Genomic DNA, 18,175 nt, shown 5'->3' with positions numbered 1-18,175 from the left:
GAAAGAGGATCAGTGGTTGCCAGAGGTTTGGAGATGGGAGGAAATAATAAACAGGTGAAGCACAGGGTATGTTTAGGACAATGAAATTATTCCATATGATACCATAGTGTTGAAAACATGACATACATTTGTCAAAAACCATAGAACTATACAACATAAAGAGTGAATATAAAGTATGGATTTTAGCTAATAATAATCTATCTGTATTGGTTCATTAATTGTAACAAATGCATCACATTAATGCACAATGTTAATAATAAGGGAAACTCTATTGGGGAGAAAAGGGGGCATATGAGGACTCTGTGCTTTCTACACAATTTTTCTGTAAAACTGAAATCATCCTAAAAATTAAAAGCTATTTAAAATTATATTAAATAGATATTTTAAAATTATTTCTTTAATATCTCTCTCTCCTTCTAGACTGTAAGTTAATAAGAATCAGAGCTCAATAGTTGATAAATAAATATATGCTGAATAAATTAATAAAAATCCAACATATAACCTAAATATCATTTATCCTATCCAGGAAACCGCAAGTAAGAGTCAAAAAAATGTTATTTGGATGCTCACCCTTTATCATTTTCGAGTCCTTCTGGGAATATCTGACACATAGTAAGATATAATTTTGCCAGACTACTTATTAAATCTTGCCTCAAGGTGATCAGTGGAAATGCCTAACTGAAAATTACATATAATTACTAGTAAGTCAGTATATAGCATATTGAAGGTGAAAATTTCATAAATTACTAAGCCCCAGTTTTGCTCATCTTATTTTTGATGGCTAAAAAAATGGGAGCCTTCTTTTCTTTTTAAGGTTTACTTATTTATTTTGAGAGAGTGAGAGAGCATGTTTGCACAAGCAGGGAAGGGGAAGAGAGAGAGGGAGAGAGAATCCCAAGCAGGCTGCACACTGAGTGTGGAGCCCGACACAGAGCTTGATCCCACAAGCCTGGGATCATAACCTGAGCCAAAATCAAGTGTAAGATACTCAACTGATTGAGTCAACCAGGTGCCCCCATTGGAGAGCTTCTTAATCCAGCTTCTCTCCTGGGTCTGCTGAAGACTTTTAACATAGTTCTTTCACTGAGCCCAGAACTATAACTGAAACTTCCTCTAAATTTTTGTTGCGTACCATCTCAATCCAAATATCAGCTCTGTGCTCAGTTATGAATAATCTATATCCCAACACTCCCATTCACACACACATAGCCTTAAACAAAGAGAAATTGAAAAACCAGATATTACTTCACTGTTAGTTTCTTTTCATTTTGATGAATATCTTTCTCTTAATAGTTTTTTTTTTAATTATTTGGAATTGTTTTACTTCTACTTTTTGTTCTCTTGAAGGATTTTATATCTTATCAATCAAGGCTTTGCCCCTCCCCCAGCTCGATGACAAGTCATCAGAATAATCTCTAGTTGTTTTATATCTACTTCCATATTGTTACACCTGTGTGTTTCATATGCATGCATTTGTGTATCTACATGAAAATCAGACAAATCCTAATTTTGTACTAGAGTGGACATCAGATATTAACTGGTACAACCTTTTCCAAACATGAAGTCCTGACTATAGTCATATGAACAGAAAATGAGAGATCCTGAATTATAATCATGGATTACTATTTACCAGCCCAACACTCATTATACAAACCACGCTGAAATTAGACTCTATGTTTCTATGTAGTGTAAGCATTACCTACTCTGGATGGAAATAAAGATTATTTTCATTGCCATTTTGCCTATGGGATTTTAAGTGGAAGTAAGAGTCCCTTAGATCTTCCAATTTTTTACACTCAAGCTTAGTAACAATTGGAAATTGTGCTCTGGCACGATGCCATTTTCTAGGCAGGGGGATGCTAAGTCCCACTCTGGTGCAGTTTGCATTTTAGTGTATTTTGTAAATAAATTCTTAACAGATGGACAGAGCAGCAGGAAGCCAACACCAGGGAGTCAGCAGGTGGACAGGAAAGCCAGAAATGGACTGGCACTGATCAGATTAACAAAACTAAAATATCTTGGGATTCACACATGCTGCCCACAGAATAAGTTGGCACTGACCAGATAGGCAAACTCAAATCAACCCTGAGCATGGAAAATTTCCATTACTCTGTTCCTATGGGGTACCAACATCCCTCCCAGATGGTGACGACAAAGCTATAAATCCTTCAGAAAATAAGTCTGTCTTCCTTTTCTTCCCATAAAGCTGACATACATCAGAAAGGTGAGGTATAAATTATTATTATTAATAGTATCAAATTGCTCTTTATTTAACTGCACTTGCCACAAAATTAAGCAGGAAGAGAGGAAGATATTATCACTGGACCCTGTAAATCATTGGTATAATATCCCAAAGGACTTGAAAGGTTTCATTGCTGCTATAAGCACATCCCCTTCTATTCTCCAACCCATTGCATCCCCCACCCCACCCCCACATGATGTGTAACTCTAATAACTTTGTTTTAAGGTCTGCTGCCCTGCTCATGCAAAGATATGACTCTTTCATTAAAAGCCTCCTTCTCATCACTAAAATGTGTCTCCTCAAGGATCCCTGCCCTTTGCCCTGCGCCATAGGTGTTATCTGGTGAGATAATGGCTGGCAACACAGATCCAATGCTGGCAGAACATCCAGGACCAGGGTGTTGGGCACTTTTCCTGGTCAGGCCCAGGGGTTTCTAAATAAGTGTCAAGCCTTCCCAAATCTCCATTAACTTGTAGTCTTCACTTGGAAATTCTGAAGGGCTTAATCACATCAGTTAAATTTTTATGAGTTTTATAATAGGTGTAGCAAATCTTTGGAGTCAAGAGACTAAGAATTAAATTCTGACTTTGCCATTAATTAGCTGCTTGATTGTAGAAAAGTTGTCTAAGATCATTGAGCCTAACTTTGCTCACTTCTGAAGTCAGGATTGTGAGAATTAATTGAGAACATGCATATAAACCTAGCAAAGCAATTGGTACATAACATTGAATAAATTATAGTATCTTTCATCACTATTATCATCATAATTTTCATTATTATTAAAATTTTAAGTAGGGTTGGTATGAAGACTCTGATTTTAAAATCATTCTTAGGGATGATTGATATACCTGGCATGGGAGATTTCAAAACCATGAAGTCATAATGTATGGTAAGGATTTAGAAGCATTTGAATATGCAGGGATAAGGCTGGAGAAAATTCAGTTCAGAGGCTCAACCTACCTGGAAAAGAATTATAAAATTCACCAGGTTATAGGAAATGTGGTGAACTCAAGTTTAGTTTAAATTTCTAATAATAATAATAATAAATGAAACTAATCTTCCAGGTTCAGTCCAAGCTGAGTGGACTTGAAATAGAAAGCTCTCCAAGTAAGAAGGATAATCCTATTCAGAACCCCATCCAGTGACCAAGATAATAGAGATAACACCTAACTGGCCTCCAATCCCCAGATAAAACCTACCGTACTGTATTGTAAGGTCAAAAATTTCATGTCCTGCGTGACATCTTTGAACCTCACAGGGCCCCAAAGACTCAACTGTGAGACCTAATCCTGCTTTCACCAGATATGCCCCTCACAGAGTTGGAAAACTCTCACCCTGCTAGTCCCCCTATCAGCCGGACTAGCTCTACTCCTCCTGGCACTCAACCTAACAGGTTTCACCTCCCTGCCAGCCCATGAAATTATTCAAACCAACTAATATCACCCTCCTACAGAACTAGGGGTTGAAATGTCCTCTTATTATTACAAAGCTTATCTCCTACAACCCCTGCTTTGTCACTCTACTCCTGAGTCCAACGCCTGTGTGGCCCTGCACTGCGTTCAGTGTCCTCCCTGAGGCTGTGAGTATGCATCTTATGAACTTCTGTCACTTACATGTTTCCAATATTGAGTCTTGCGTATTTGGCCATTGCCATCATCTCAGAATGGTAAATCCTCCTTCACCAAGGGGGTGAAGAGAAGGTGAATAAAATATCTATCACAGTTAGGCAGATTGAATGAAGAATAGGTTTTTTTTTTTTTCTGACAGGAGGAGAACATAATCAGAAAACTAAGTTTAGTTGACTTGTAATTCACAGTAAGGGTTTGAAAGGAAGTCTGGATTATTCAATAGGTTTAAGACAAGGACAAGTAGGGGAATGCCAGATCCAGTTCTCTAGAGATTATAAGCCTCCTCATATTTTGGTTAGAAATGGACTAGAGAATGTAACCCTCAAAGGCTTGCTTTGTTCTTATCTGAATCAAAAGTGCACTGTCAGGGTAAAGACGACCTCTCAAACCAGTGGTATACCAAAATATATTCTTACCACTAAAAAAAGAAGAAGAAAAGGAAATTAAATTTTAATTTTATTGTCCATTCACTATTTCTATAAAAGATTCACCCTCCTACTCTCAGGAAGGTGGCGACTGAATATTATTTATGGTGACTCACTAGATAACTTCCATATAGCTTTTAACCTTTTCTATAGAACCTTGGAGTACAGGGTAAAGAGTGAGTGGAGACAAAGTATGCATGGCCCCCAACCACACTATGTATTCAACCTATTCTATTTCTCAGTGACATTTTTAGCTATCAACAGTATTCACTCTATGTTAACTCTGATCAATTAAGTTAAAATCCTGACTTGCTAGACCTCTCTACACATTACTTAAAATACAGCTATAACAGATTTAGCTGAGATGCTTTTTTCCAACCCTTATTTATCTACATCTGTGAAAAATATGAATAGGACAAGACTCCTAACTCTTGAAAGATATACTAAAATGTACCCTTAAAAGCTTTTCAACATCCCAGAAATATTACAAGGATTTCATCCAGCTATTTCAGCATGAAATGGCTTCATTGTGTATGGTAGTTAAAATGTGTAATTATTGATTTGGATACCTCTATTGTCATTATAAAAGTTTAAAAAAAAGCAGATAGGATTTGGAAACAGCATAATAAGTAATATAAAAGGATTATTTTATGCAAAGAATGTCTTATATCCTGGTATTTAGTAACAATGCAAAATCATGACATGGTGTGTGGTTAACATTAATATAGTCAATCTAATGTTTTCTTTATGACTTCTGTCCTCACTGACGGTTATAATCAGCTTGTCTTAACCGAGTTCCCCTAAAGCAGATGCTGAAATGAAGATATGAGTGCAAGCAGTTTATCTGGGACTTGATGCCAGGACACCAAGAGGGGAGTGGGGAATGAGACAGAGAAGAGAAGAAATCCAATAAAATGTGCAGGATCAAGTGAGTTACTACTCTGGGTAACTGGGGATTGGAGACTGTGAAGCCTTTGCTTTAAAAATGTCAAAAAAAAAAAAAAAGAGTAGAGAATTACTTTCCCATATGATTTAACTGAAGCCCAGACTGGGAAGGGAAGGTGAAACATATGCCCTCTCAAGGTCTCTTCCAATCTTATGATTATATGATTGCTCATTATCAAAAATTGGCTGGTAATTGGTGTGACTCAGAGAGGTCAGGATGTGAAGGGGACTGTACAACCTTTTGATTTTATAGTAAAGAACAATGTAGTTGCCCCAGTCATGTTTCAGAAGGATTTTTTTTAATTTCATAAATGTGCCATGATAATCTTTATGACTGCTAATTATGAGAGATCACCTAGGAATTGGCTACAATTTTGACGGGTAGAGAAGGGAGTTTGTCAGTGATGGAAATGAAAGGGACCCATGACAGACTCTAAGTACTATACATCACATATACATTGCTTTTGTTGTCTGTCTGTTTGCTTTTAAGCTACCTACACTGTTGATAAGTAATCAGATACTGGTTTTAGAAATGGCTTAAGTGAGAAGAAAAAAAACTTATGCTTCACAATGCTTGTTTTTAATTGGAAAAAAATCATCCTTTTACAAACAAATGGGAATCTGATTATAATTATGTGTTTTTTGTATACAATTTTATGTAAAATTAGTCACCCAGAATGCATATTTTAAATGAACTGGCTCTAGCTAATTGGCCAACAGTGAATTTTCAAAGTGATCAGTCCAATTACTGACTGCCAAGATGCAAAGATCAAACATAGTTTTCTCTCTTTTTTTTTTCCAGTATTAAGCTTCATAGGAAAGGAACATTTATACTCAGAATTTTCATTAATGCAGCAAACTTAATGAAGATCTCATTTTAAGTAGGATGAGGGGAAGAATGGTAAGGAAACTACCTGAATAAATAAAATCATCTCTATTTTAATTAATTAATCAATTGATTTTGTGTGTAGGAACCCTTAAATCAAGCCTGTTTTAATATAAAATTTTGGAACTAAAAAGGATCCTAGTGACTACACCAATCCAATCTTTTCATTTTGTAGATCAGATAAGGCTGAGAGAGATTCCATACCATCAGCAATTTGATGGAGCTACGGATTTTGTATTAGATTTTAAACTCAGGTGTCTCATTTTTTAAGTTAATGTTCTTTCCACTATACAAATCAGGAAAACACAACTATTTGTTAAACTATTTCAGGAATATGTCCTAAACCTACCTTAATTTGAAAAACAGATTATGTAGTAAGATCTGGTGAAATAATATTTTCAGATCATGTCTAACTCATGTCCTTCACCTGTAAACATCATCCAGTGAATCTACTGTAGATAAGCTTCAAGGAAGAAAATATCAAGATTAGGCTGTTCATTGTTAAATACAATGGCTGTCCTGTCAGTTGAGGTAGACACAAAGGCAACATTTTCTGGCAATCGAATTCAAGATTACCTTAGGAATAGATTAAAATAAATTACTTATTTCTACCAAAAGAAGTAAAATATTTGCAACACCAAAAATGTTAATAGGTTTTAAATGATCTGGAATTATTTTTGGCATTCTCTCTGGATGACAAGAGACCTGTAACTATTAACATTGGCTTCAAGAAAGAGATGACTAAAGAAAAGGAACAAAGAGCTTTCAAGTGTTTCAAAGAAATCTGGAGAACAAACAAGAAAAAGGACTAGCTTGTCCAAAGACAAAAATTATTTCTTGTCACTACTGCTAGGAAGGCATAAAGAGCTGAAAGCTATGATTTTGTTTTTATTTAGTTGGTTGTAATTATTTAAGTACTTCAAGTATACTTTTATTAGGTTATGAGCTTCTTGAAAGCATAAGCTGTATCTTATTAATCTTTATATCTTTGATGTCTAGCCTAATGTCTATGATGTTATAGACAACAAATGTCTCATAAGTAAATGAGTGAGAATCTGATGTTGCTAGCAGTTATAATAAAATCTATAACCAGAGAATTAAGAGTAAAAAGATAAGCCCAGGTGTTAAAGGAGAGGGAAGAGAAAAATTATATCAGAAGCTAAGGCTAAGAGAAGGTATTTTAGAAGAATGTAATCAACTCAGAATTTCCTGAAAGTCAAAGTAAAAACATAAGTTTGAGAGTTCATATGATCTCAACATTTAAATAAAAAGAAATAATATTTATTAAAATAATATTTAGGATATTGTTGTCATGAGAAACTTAAAAAATAAAATTCAATAAATATCCATTAGGTACCCACTACTTTATTTTTTTTTATTTATAGTTTATTGTCAAGTTGGTTTCCATATAACACCCAGTGCTCATCCCCACAAGTGCCCTCCTCCATAACCATCACTACTTTAAAACACTACATTAGGCAATGTGGGGCTATGTAAAGATTAAGAAAAAAGAGTCATCAGCTTTAAAGATGTTAATTAATAGATGATACAGAACAACACATATAGGAACATAATTTAGGGCAAGATGTAATATGCTGTAGAGGATTATAAAATGATTTAGAGGAGGAAAAAATTACACATGATTGCAGGGATCACAGAAGCTTTCTTGAAGTTTTGTTTGGGATGGGCCTTGATATTTAGGTAGGTTTTTCAAAGTTGGATGCATGAAAACTAAGAAGGGTTTTTTTTCTAGATATAAGGACAGCATGTGCTAAAGCACTGATTTGAGAAAGTATGCTTCATGCTCCTGGGGAAGTGAACAGTCCTTGTAACACAAGTTTAGCTCTCATAAAGGCTTTATGTCAGGAAATAATAAGAGATAAAGCTGAATTAGTACTTGTAATACCAGTAGAAATCCAGTACCTCCTGAAGAGAAGTAATTTTGCACGAATCAAATTCAGCATCCTTATCTTGATTCAAAGCCCCTCTTTAATTTCCACTCAGGTTTGAATCCTTTGGCATATCTAATTTTAATAATTAAAGGACTCTTTGGACTACACAGCATCTAGCATTCTTTTATAATTCATGAACTTGGGAAAGTTTTAATATTGTATGGATATGAATGAGCTTACTAAAACAGGCTAACAAGCCATCTGCATCATGACACACACTTCCATAAATGTCATGAAACTTTATGTTATCATAAAATGTGGCAACAAGGAAGCACCTTTCTGTGAAAGAGAAGTTCTCTAACAGGCATTTGCTGGGTACTGTGGTGTTTGCTTGATCTGGCACATTGCAGCTAAAACAATAAATGCCCCTAATAGAAACAGAAGAAAAATTGGCTGTAAACTTTCAAAGGAGAAAGCCTGACGCTTTGACCATGGTTTCTACATTCTTGTTCCAACAAAAAAAGCCATTACTATCCAAGTACCTATGCTATTTAGAAGATCCCACCGGTCTTAAATCCTCTTCTTTAGAAGACTAAGATAGTAAGCCCCAGAGAAGAGGATTCATATATTTTCTTAGTAATATATAAACACTGTATATTTACCACTTCCCTGTTCAAGGCAAAAGTGATTTTTTCTAATGCCTTTCCATACACCCTGCTGTTATGCTTAAACTGGATTAACTGAAAGAATTAATTCAGTTTACAAGGATAAAGTATTTTATTTCTTGCTTATAAGGAAGGAGCATCCAATGAACTCTCTGTTATAGATATCTATGTTTTTATCAAAACCAAGCAAGGCTACAGTCTGCATTAGTTCTTGGTATCAGTCATGTCTTTTGAATAAATTCTTATACATAGTCACTAAGGAGTTGACATACCCACTTTCCCATTATATGTGGCTTACATAGACTCTTCAAGAAACTTGCAGACACCACGACTCTATGGACTTGTTTCCATGTGGTTTCAATGTCTTCCCTGCTTACACACGCACACGAGAGAAGTAACCAATAAACAACAAATATGCCATGGGAAAGCAATTCTGCAATTGTTCAGGTTTTATGTTCTAATAATGCTCAAATCCCAGTTTCCAGGATTCAGTGTACTGTGTCAGCAATAATGAGTAAAACTACTGAAACTCATTAAAGAAGTTACTAATCAGTACGTTAATTGAGGCTATCTGCTTTCCATTATACAGAGACAAATTAAGCAGGTTACAATGGTTTCCAGAAAACATCTGTGGAAACATGTCAAAATTAATGATAAATAAAATTGAGCTCCCTTTGTGGTTGATTTCTCACCCAGCTGCATCTAAAAAGTGCTATCAAAGAAAACAATTCATTGTTTGTCAAATCAAAATATCAAAACCACTAACAACATTTTTTCTTATAATCTTTTAATTAGAGGTGAACAAACCTTAAAATAGCCATCTACTCATACCCTATAGTATGAGTTAAAAAAAATAGGTTCTGTGGAAAGAAATGTGCCAAATATATGGGAAATACACAAAGGTAGATAATAATTTAAGAATAATATATTTTAGGGACACCTGGGTGGCATCTGTACTCTGACAGCATGGAGCCTGCTTCAGATTCTGTCTTTCTGTCTCTCTCCGACCCTACCTTGCTCATGCGCTCTCTAAATAAATAAATAAACATTTAAAAAGGATAATATTTTATAGCATCAATAAAAATCATCTTTCTACAACATAACTGACTGGCTTATTAGGAACATTCCTTCACCAAAGTTCTGCTCTTTGATGAGGCAAGAGAACTATTTAGGGCAACAGGGTAAAACATATAGGAACACTAGAAGAGTGAAGTAAAAGGAAATTCAAGTTATTAAACTCTGTGTGTGTGTCTGTGTTTACCTACATATGTGTGTAAGTATAGACATCACACTATGAAATAAAGCCACTCCCCATTCTACAGATGTTAAATAAACTCTGTGTGTGTGTGTGTGTGTCTGTGTTTACCTATATATGTGTGTAAGTATCGATATCATACTATGAAATAAAGCCACTCCCCATTGTACAGATGTAAATGAAATATTAGGAAGTTATGTCACCCTCCTGCTTAGAACTGATCAACAGCCTTCCTTTGTCCTTAAAATAAAATTTAAAATTATTGATAGAAAACATAAATTAGCCTTGACTTTCCTTAACAGCTACACCTTCCCTCATTCTGTCCTTTTTGCAGATACTTTATATATGCTTGCTACTGGATATTTACTGTGCTTCAATTCCAAATTCTTTTTATATGTCATTCCCTCCTAGAGGAGTGCCATTCTCAGTTCCCAAACCTGGATAATACCCAGTCATTCTTTAGCTATCAACTTAGATGTCATTTCTCCCTTTGAACTCCAACATGTAAATTAGATTTCGCTATAGTATACTCCTATTGTACCCTGTCTCTTCTATTAACTTTTTACAAACTACAGATAAATTTAAGGGATGAGAGACAGAGCCAAGATGGCGAAGAGGAAGGGAGCAATGTAAACTTTCTCTGCCAATCTATCAAACTGAGAAGGACATTACTCATCTGCAAGAATGGGAGGAGAAAATACAGACTCCACAAAGAAGACAACTTCAAAGATGCCTGAGTGAGGGAGTGCAAACTGGGGAGATTGGAAAAAAGGCCAGGCCGAGAAGGGCAGGGGAGGTAGGCGCCCCAGCCCAACATGGGGCAAGCACACAGAGCCACTGAGAGACAAAGGGAAGAGAATGAGAAACTGAACACGCTCATAGTACTGTCTCTAGAGAAGAGATAAAGAGTGGTTAACCCCGCACAGAGAGAAAAATTCTCACTGCATATATAACCACTGGGCAGCGCGAATCCTGACCACGGTGGCACAAAAGAAAAAACAGTCTCCACCCCTGCACCATCCGAGCAGGAAGTCGGCGGCCACAGCTGCAGTGGCCCTGGGAGTGCACACTTCAGCCTCAGCTGCAAGAGCCAGAGCACACATCTCATTTCCATAGCACATCTCACCTCCAACACTGGCCACATGAATCCCAAATCCAGGGGCCAACAGGGAAAAAATAGCCCCCACCCCTACGGCAGGGAGTTGGTGGCGGCAGGGGCAGGGGCACGTGCTTTGGCTACAGGAGCACGCAGCTCATTTCCAGCAGCGCCCGGTGCCTCAGGCAGCAGTAGCCCGAATCACGGATGGTGTCAAGAGAAACTGATCCCTCCCCCTACACCATCGCTATCCTGGCTACAGTCTGGGAGTTGGCAGCAGCTTCTGTGAGTGCTCACACTTCACCTCCTGCAGCACACCTGGCACCTCCAGCAGCGACATCACAAATCCCTGCCTGAGCCTAGAGAAACTGCTCCCGCCCCCTACATTATCCCAGCTAAAAAGCCAACCGCAAAGGCAAGTATATTTCATCTGTGGTAGCATAAAAGTGCCTGGACTAGGCTTTTGAAACGAGGCAGGCCTGGAAAATACAGCTTGGCTCACCTGTGGCAATAGAAGATCGGACTCATTAGAGTGGTCTGCAGCGCTTAGTTCCAGCGGAGCTTGTGGAATCACCATTCTACTCTCCCCAGCCACCAAGGCTGGGCCTCAGAGAGCAGCCCCTGAGACTTACTACCCAAACCATGCCTATCCGCATGGGGGAGCTGCTGCTTTGTTTCTGTTTTTGTTTTTTGTTTTTTGTACTTATTTTTTATTCTTATTACCTTTTTTACTTTATAAAATTTTGTTTTAATTTTTATTCCATATTTTCCTTTTTCCTTTCTCCCTCTTTTTTTTTCTATTCTTCCTCTTGCCACCCAGATACATTCTCCCGTATCTTATCCTTATCTCTCCCCTCGACTTATACACTTTTAGACTGTCCATTGTTCTTTGTTGTCTCTGTCCTCTTTTTTTTTCTTCTTTTCTTCTCTTTCCTCTCCATTTTCTTTTCTTGCTTTCCCCCTTTTAATTTGTTTTTTGTTTGTTTAATTTGTCTGTGTGTTTGCCGGCTTCTGTTCCCTCCCTGTTTGTCTGTTTCCCTTCTCAGGGATACTCCAAGAAACAAGCCAAAATGCACAGGACGGCGAGTCCCAAATATAGCTGAGAAGGGAAATAAAAAAAAAATCAAAGGCACAATAAGAGAAACTAAGAGACACCATTAAAAGAATATTTCCTGAAATGACAGGCCAAGGACAGTCAATAAGCCTCCTTTAACAAAGCAATACTAACAGGTACAGAGTGTACAATGAGATTTTTAAAAATAACAAGAGATAGAAAACTAGACAAAATTGACAATCGAAGGAACTCTCTTCTGAGAAATGTCCAGGAAGAAGTCACAGCCACAGAACTGCTCAAAACAGACCTAAACAACATACCTGAACAAGAATTTTTAAAAATTGTCAAAAAATTAATCACTGGGGTTGAAAAAAGCATCAGAGAAGCAACTGAGACAATGACTAGGAATGTTGAAAATAGGTGTGATGAGTTTAAAAAGGCTATAAATAGGTGAATAATAACATGGAGGCAGTCACCTTAAAAATTGAAGAGGCAGAGAGGAATAGGTGAATTCGAATATATACTTACAGCAAAAGATGAAGCTAAAAAAAAAGGAAAAAATTTGATCCAGAAGTGGAAAAGGAGGATTCGAGACCTGAGTGATACAATCAAATGGAACAACATCCTTATCATAGGAATTCCTGAAGAGGAAGACAGAGAGAAAGGTCCTGAAGGGATACTAGACCAAATTATAACTGAGAATTTCCCAAATCTGGGAAAAGAAGTAGACATTCAAATTCAAGAGGCACAAAGAACCCCCTTAAGATGTAATTTGAATTGACATTAGGAATGACATATCATAGTGAAACTGGCAAAATATAAAGAGAGAATTCTGAAAGCAGCTAGGGAGAAAAGGGCCCTCACATACAAAGGGAAACCTATCAGAGTGGTTATAGACCTATCGAATGAAACTTGGCAGGCCAGGAAGGAATGGCAGGAAATCTTCAATGTGATGAATAGAAAAAACATGCAGCCAAGAATCCTTTATCCAGCAAGCCTGGCATTCAAAATAGAAGGAGAGATAAAGGTTTCCCAAATAAACAAAAATTGAGAGAATTCATCACTACCAAACCAGAGCTACAAGAAACCCTAAGAGGGACTCTATGAGGGAAATGTTGTAAAGAATACAAGGTTCCAGAGACACCACTACAAACATGAATTCCACAGAGAATACAGTGACTGTAAACCCATATATTTCAATACTAGCACTGAATGTAAATGGACTGAATGCTCCAACCAAATGACACATGGTAGCAGAATGGATAATAAAACAAAATCCATCTATTTGCTGTCTACAAGAGACTCATTTGCGACCTGAAGATGCCTTCAGGTTGAAAGTAAAGGGATGGAGAAATATCTATCACGTGACTGGAAGCCAAAAGAAAGCCGAGTATCCATACTTAAATCAGACAAAATGGACTTTAAAGTAAAGGCTGTAACAAGAGATGAAGAAAGACATTATAAAATAATTACAAGGTCTCTCCATCAGGAAGAACTAACAATTATGAACATCTATGGACCAAATTCGGTAGCACCCAAATACATGAAACAATCAATCACAGACAGAAACAATCTTATTGATAAGAATGTGCCAATTGTAGGAGACTTTAATACTCAACTGATAGCAATGGATAGAAAAACCAGACAGAAAATCACTAAAGAAACAATGGACCTGAACAACACATTGGAATATGTGGACTTGACAGCTATATTTAGAACTCTGAATCCTAAAGATAGGATACTCACTTCTTTTCGAGTGCACATGGCACATTCTCCAGGATTGCTCATGTTCTGGGGCATGAAGCAGCCCTCCATCAATATAAATGAATAGAGATCATACCATGCACACTTTCAGATCACAATGCTATGAAACTTGAAATAAACCACAGGGAAAAATCTGGAAAACCTCCAAAAATGTGGAGGTTAAAAAAACCACCCTACTAAAGAATGATTGGGCTAATCAGGCAATTAGAGAAGAAATTAAAAAATATATGGAAACAAATGAAAACGAAAATACAACAATCCAAAATATCTGGGACACAGCAATGGCAGTCCTAAGAGGAGAGTATATTGCAATCCAGGCCTCTTTCAATAAACTACAAAAAGTGCAAATTCAAAACATAATAGAGCACCTACTGGAACTAGAAGGGAAGCAGCTAGAGTTCCCCAAACCCAGCAGAAGAAAAGAAATAATGAAGATCAGGTAAGAAATAAACAATATAGAATCCAAAAAAAACAGTTCAGCAGATCGATGAAACCAAGAGTTGGTTCTTTGAAAAAATAAAAAAAATTGATAAACCTCTAGCCAGGCTCCTCAGAAAGAAAAGAGAGAGTACCCAGATAGACAAAATTATGAATGAAAAAGGATCTATTACAACAAATCCCTTAGAAATACAGGCAATCATCAGAGATTACTATGAAAAATTATATGCCGACAAACTGGACAACCTAGAAGAAATGGACAAATTCCTAAATGCACATGCACTGCCAAAATTCAAATGGGAAGAGATAGAAAGCGTGAATAGACTGATAACCAGTGAAGAAATCAAATCCATTATCAAATATCTCCTAATAAATAAGAGCCCAGGGCCAGATGGCTTCCCAGGGGAATTCCACCAGACATTTAAAGCAGAGCTAATACCCATTCTTTCAAACTATTCCAAAAAATAGAAATAGAAGGAAAACTTCCAAACTATTCTACGAAGCCAGCATCACTTTAATAGCCAAACCAAAGACCCAGCCAAAAAACAAACAAACAAACAAAAAAACTACAGACCAATATCCTTAATGAATACAGATGCAAAAATACCCAAAAGACACAGGCAAATCGAATTCAACAGCATATAAAAAAAATTATCCATCATGATCAAGTGGGATTCATTCCTAGGTTACAGGGCTGGTTCAATATTCACAAATCCATCAATGGGATTTATCACATTAACAAAAGAAAAGATAAAAACCATATGATTCTGTCGATAGATGCAGAAAAAGCATTTGACAAAATACAGCACCCTTTCTTAATAAAAACCCTTGTGAAAGTCAGAATAGAAGGAACTTACCTAAACATTGTAAAAGCCATTTATGAAAAGCCCACAGCTGATATCCTCCTAAATGGGGAAAAAGAGCTTTCCCCCTGAGATCAGGAACACGACAGCCATGTCCACTCTCACCACTGTTGTTTACATAGTGCTGGAAGTCCTACCATCAGCAGTCAGACAACAAAAGGAAATAAAAGTCATCAGAATTGGCAAAGAAGAAGTCAAACTTTCACTTTTTGCAGATGACATGATACTCTACGTGGAACCTAATTGACTCCACCAGAAGCCTTCCAGAACTGATCAATGAATTAAGTAAAGTTGCAGGGTACAAAATCAATGTACAGAAATCGGTTGCATTCCTATACACCAATAATGAAGCAGTGGAAGAGAAATCAAGAATCTGATCCCATTCACAATTGCACGAAAAACCATAAAATACCTAGGAGTAAATCTAACCAAGGATGTAAAAGACCTATATGATGAAAACTATAGAAAACTTATGAAAGAGACTAAAGAAGACACCAAGAAATGGAGAAACATTCCCTGTTCATGGATCGGAAGAATAAACATTGTGAAAATGTCATTACTACCCAAAGCAATCTACACATTCAATGCCATCCCCATCAACATTGCACCAGCATTCTTCTCAAAGCTAGAACAAGCTATCCTCAAATTCGTATAGAAACACAAAAGATTTCGAATAGCCAAAGTAATATTGAAGAAGAAAACCAAAATGGGAGGCATCATAATCCAAGACTTTAGACTCTATTACAAAGCTGTCATCATCAAGACAGTATGGTATTGGCACAAAAACGGACACGTGGACCAATGGAATAGAAGAGAGAACCCAGAATTGGGCCCACAAATGTATGGCCAATTAATTTTTGACAAAGCAGGAAAGAGTATCCGATGGAAAAAGGACTGCCTTCTTAGCAGGTGGTGCTAGGAGAACTGGACAGCAACATGCAGAAGAATGAAACTAGACCACTCTTACACCATACACAAAAATAAACTCAAAATGGCTGAAGGACCTGAATGTGAGACAGGAAACCACCAAAACCCTCGAGGAGAAAGTAGGAAACAACCTCCTTGACATCAATAGCAGAAATTTCCTCCTCTATACATTCCCAAAGGCAAGGGAAATGAAAGCAAAACTGAACTCTTGGGACCTCATCAAGACAAAAATCTTCTGCACTGCATTGGAAACAATCAAGAAAACTAATAGGCAACTGACAGAATGGGAAAAGATAGTTGCAAATGACATATCAGATAAAGGGCTAGTATCCAAAATCTACAAGGAACTCACCAAACTCCACACCCAAAAAACAAATAAATCAGTGAAGAAATGGGCAGAAAACATGAACAGACACTTCTCCAAAGAGGACATCCAGATGGCCTACAGGCACATGAAATGATGCTGAACATCACTCATCATCAGGGAAACACAAATCAAAACTACACTGAGATACCACATCATGCCAGTCAGAGTGGCTAATATGAACAAATCAAGAGACTATAGATTTTGGGGAGGGTGTGGAGAGATGGGCACCCTCCTATACTGTTGGTAGGAATGCAAACTGGTGCAGCTGCTCTGGAAAACAATATGGAGGCTCCTCAAAAATCTACCAATAGTACTCCCCTATGACCCAGCAATAGCACTGCTAGGGATTTACCCAAGGGAAACAGAAGTGCTAATGCCTAGGGGCACATGATCCCAAATGTTCATAGTTGCACTGTCAACAATAGCCAATCATGGAAAGAGCCTAAGTGTCCATGACCTGATAAATGGATCAAGAAGATGTGGTATATATATACAATGGAGTATTACATGGCAATAGAAAGAATGAAATATGCACATTTGTAGCAAAGTGGATGGACCTCGATCGAGGGTGTCATACTATGCAAAATAAGTCAGGAGGAGAAGGACAGATATCATATGTTTGCACTCGTAGGTCTAACAGGAGAACAGGAGAAACCTAATCGAGGACCAGGAGAAAGGGAAGATGGAGAGAGAGTTGGGGAGAGAGAGGGATGCAAAACCTGAGAGACTATTAAATATTGAAAATGAACCAAGGGTTGAAGGGGGAGGGGGAGGGGGGAAAAGCAGTGGTGGAGATGGAGGAGGGCACTTGTGGGGAAGAGCACTGGGTGTTATATTGAAACCAATTTGACAATAAACTATTTAAATAAATAAATAAATAAATAAATAATTTAAGGGATGAATGCATAGTAGTAAAATTGGTAGGGTTAATAATTCACTCTGTGTGGGAAATGATTGAGGGAGAACAAGGTGTTCAAGTTTCTAGATAGGGCAACTAGATGAAGAGTCATGCCATTCATAGGAATAGAGAAAAGCAAAAGGACAGAATTAAGGAAAAAAGAGGTAATGAGTTTAGTTTGGGGGCATATTTAGACTTACATGTCTCAAGTACCTCCAATGAAGATGTCTAGCTCTCAGTGGTATATAAGATGTAGGGTGAATGCATAAGATTTAGAGTAAATACAGTTTGAAAATTTTCATCCTATCAATGGGAAATAAATCATGAAGGAAAGTGTGTAGAAAAATAGGGAAAGAGAGTACAAAGTATAACACTAAATGTAGGCGCTGGTCTAGAAAAAGCAGCAGTAGCCACAATAGTAAAACACTGTCAGAAAAGCAGAAGAAATATTCTTCAAGAACAGGGAGGTTGGGGCGCCTGGGTGGCTCAGTCGGTTAAGCCTCCGACTTCGGCTCAGGTCAGATCTCACATTCGTGGGTTCGAGCCCTGCATCATAGCTGTGCTGACAGCTAGCTCAGAGCCTGGAGCCTGTTTCAGATTATGTATCTCCCTCTCTCTCTGACCCTCCCCCTCTCATGCTCTGTCTCTTCTGTATCAAAAATAAGTAAAAGCATTAAAAAATTAAAAAAAAAAAAAGAACAGGGAGGACAACAGTGACAAATGTGGCTAAAAGTTCAGGAAGATATGGATTGAACAGTTTGATATTCATCAACAATGTTAATCTTGGTGACAGGAACAAAAAAAAAGAACTGGATGAAGAATGAATGACA

The sequence above is a fragment of the Suricata suricatta genome, chromosome 8 (assembly GCF_006229205.1).
Source record: "Suricata suricatta isolate VVHF042 chromosome 8, meerkat_22Aug2017_6uvM2_HiC, whole genome shotgun sequence".
Classification (NCBI taxonomy): Eukaryota; Metazoa; Chordata; class Mammalia; order Carnivora; family Herpestidae; genus Suricata; species Suricata suricatta.
Note: the sequence above shows the minus strand (reverse complement) of the source record.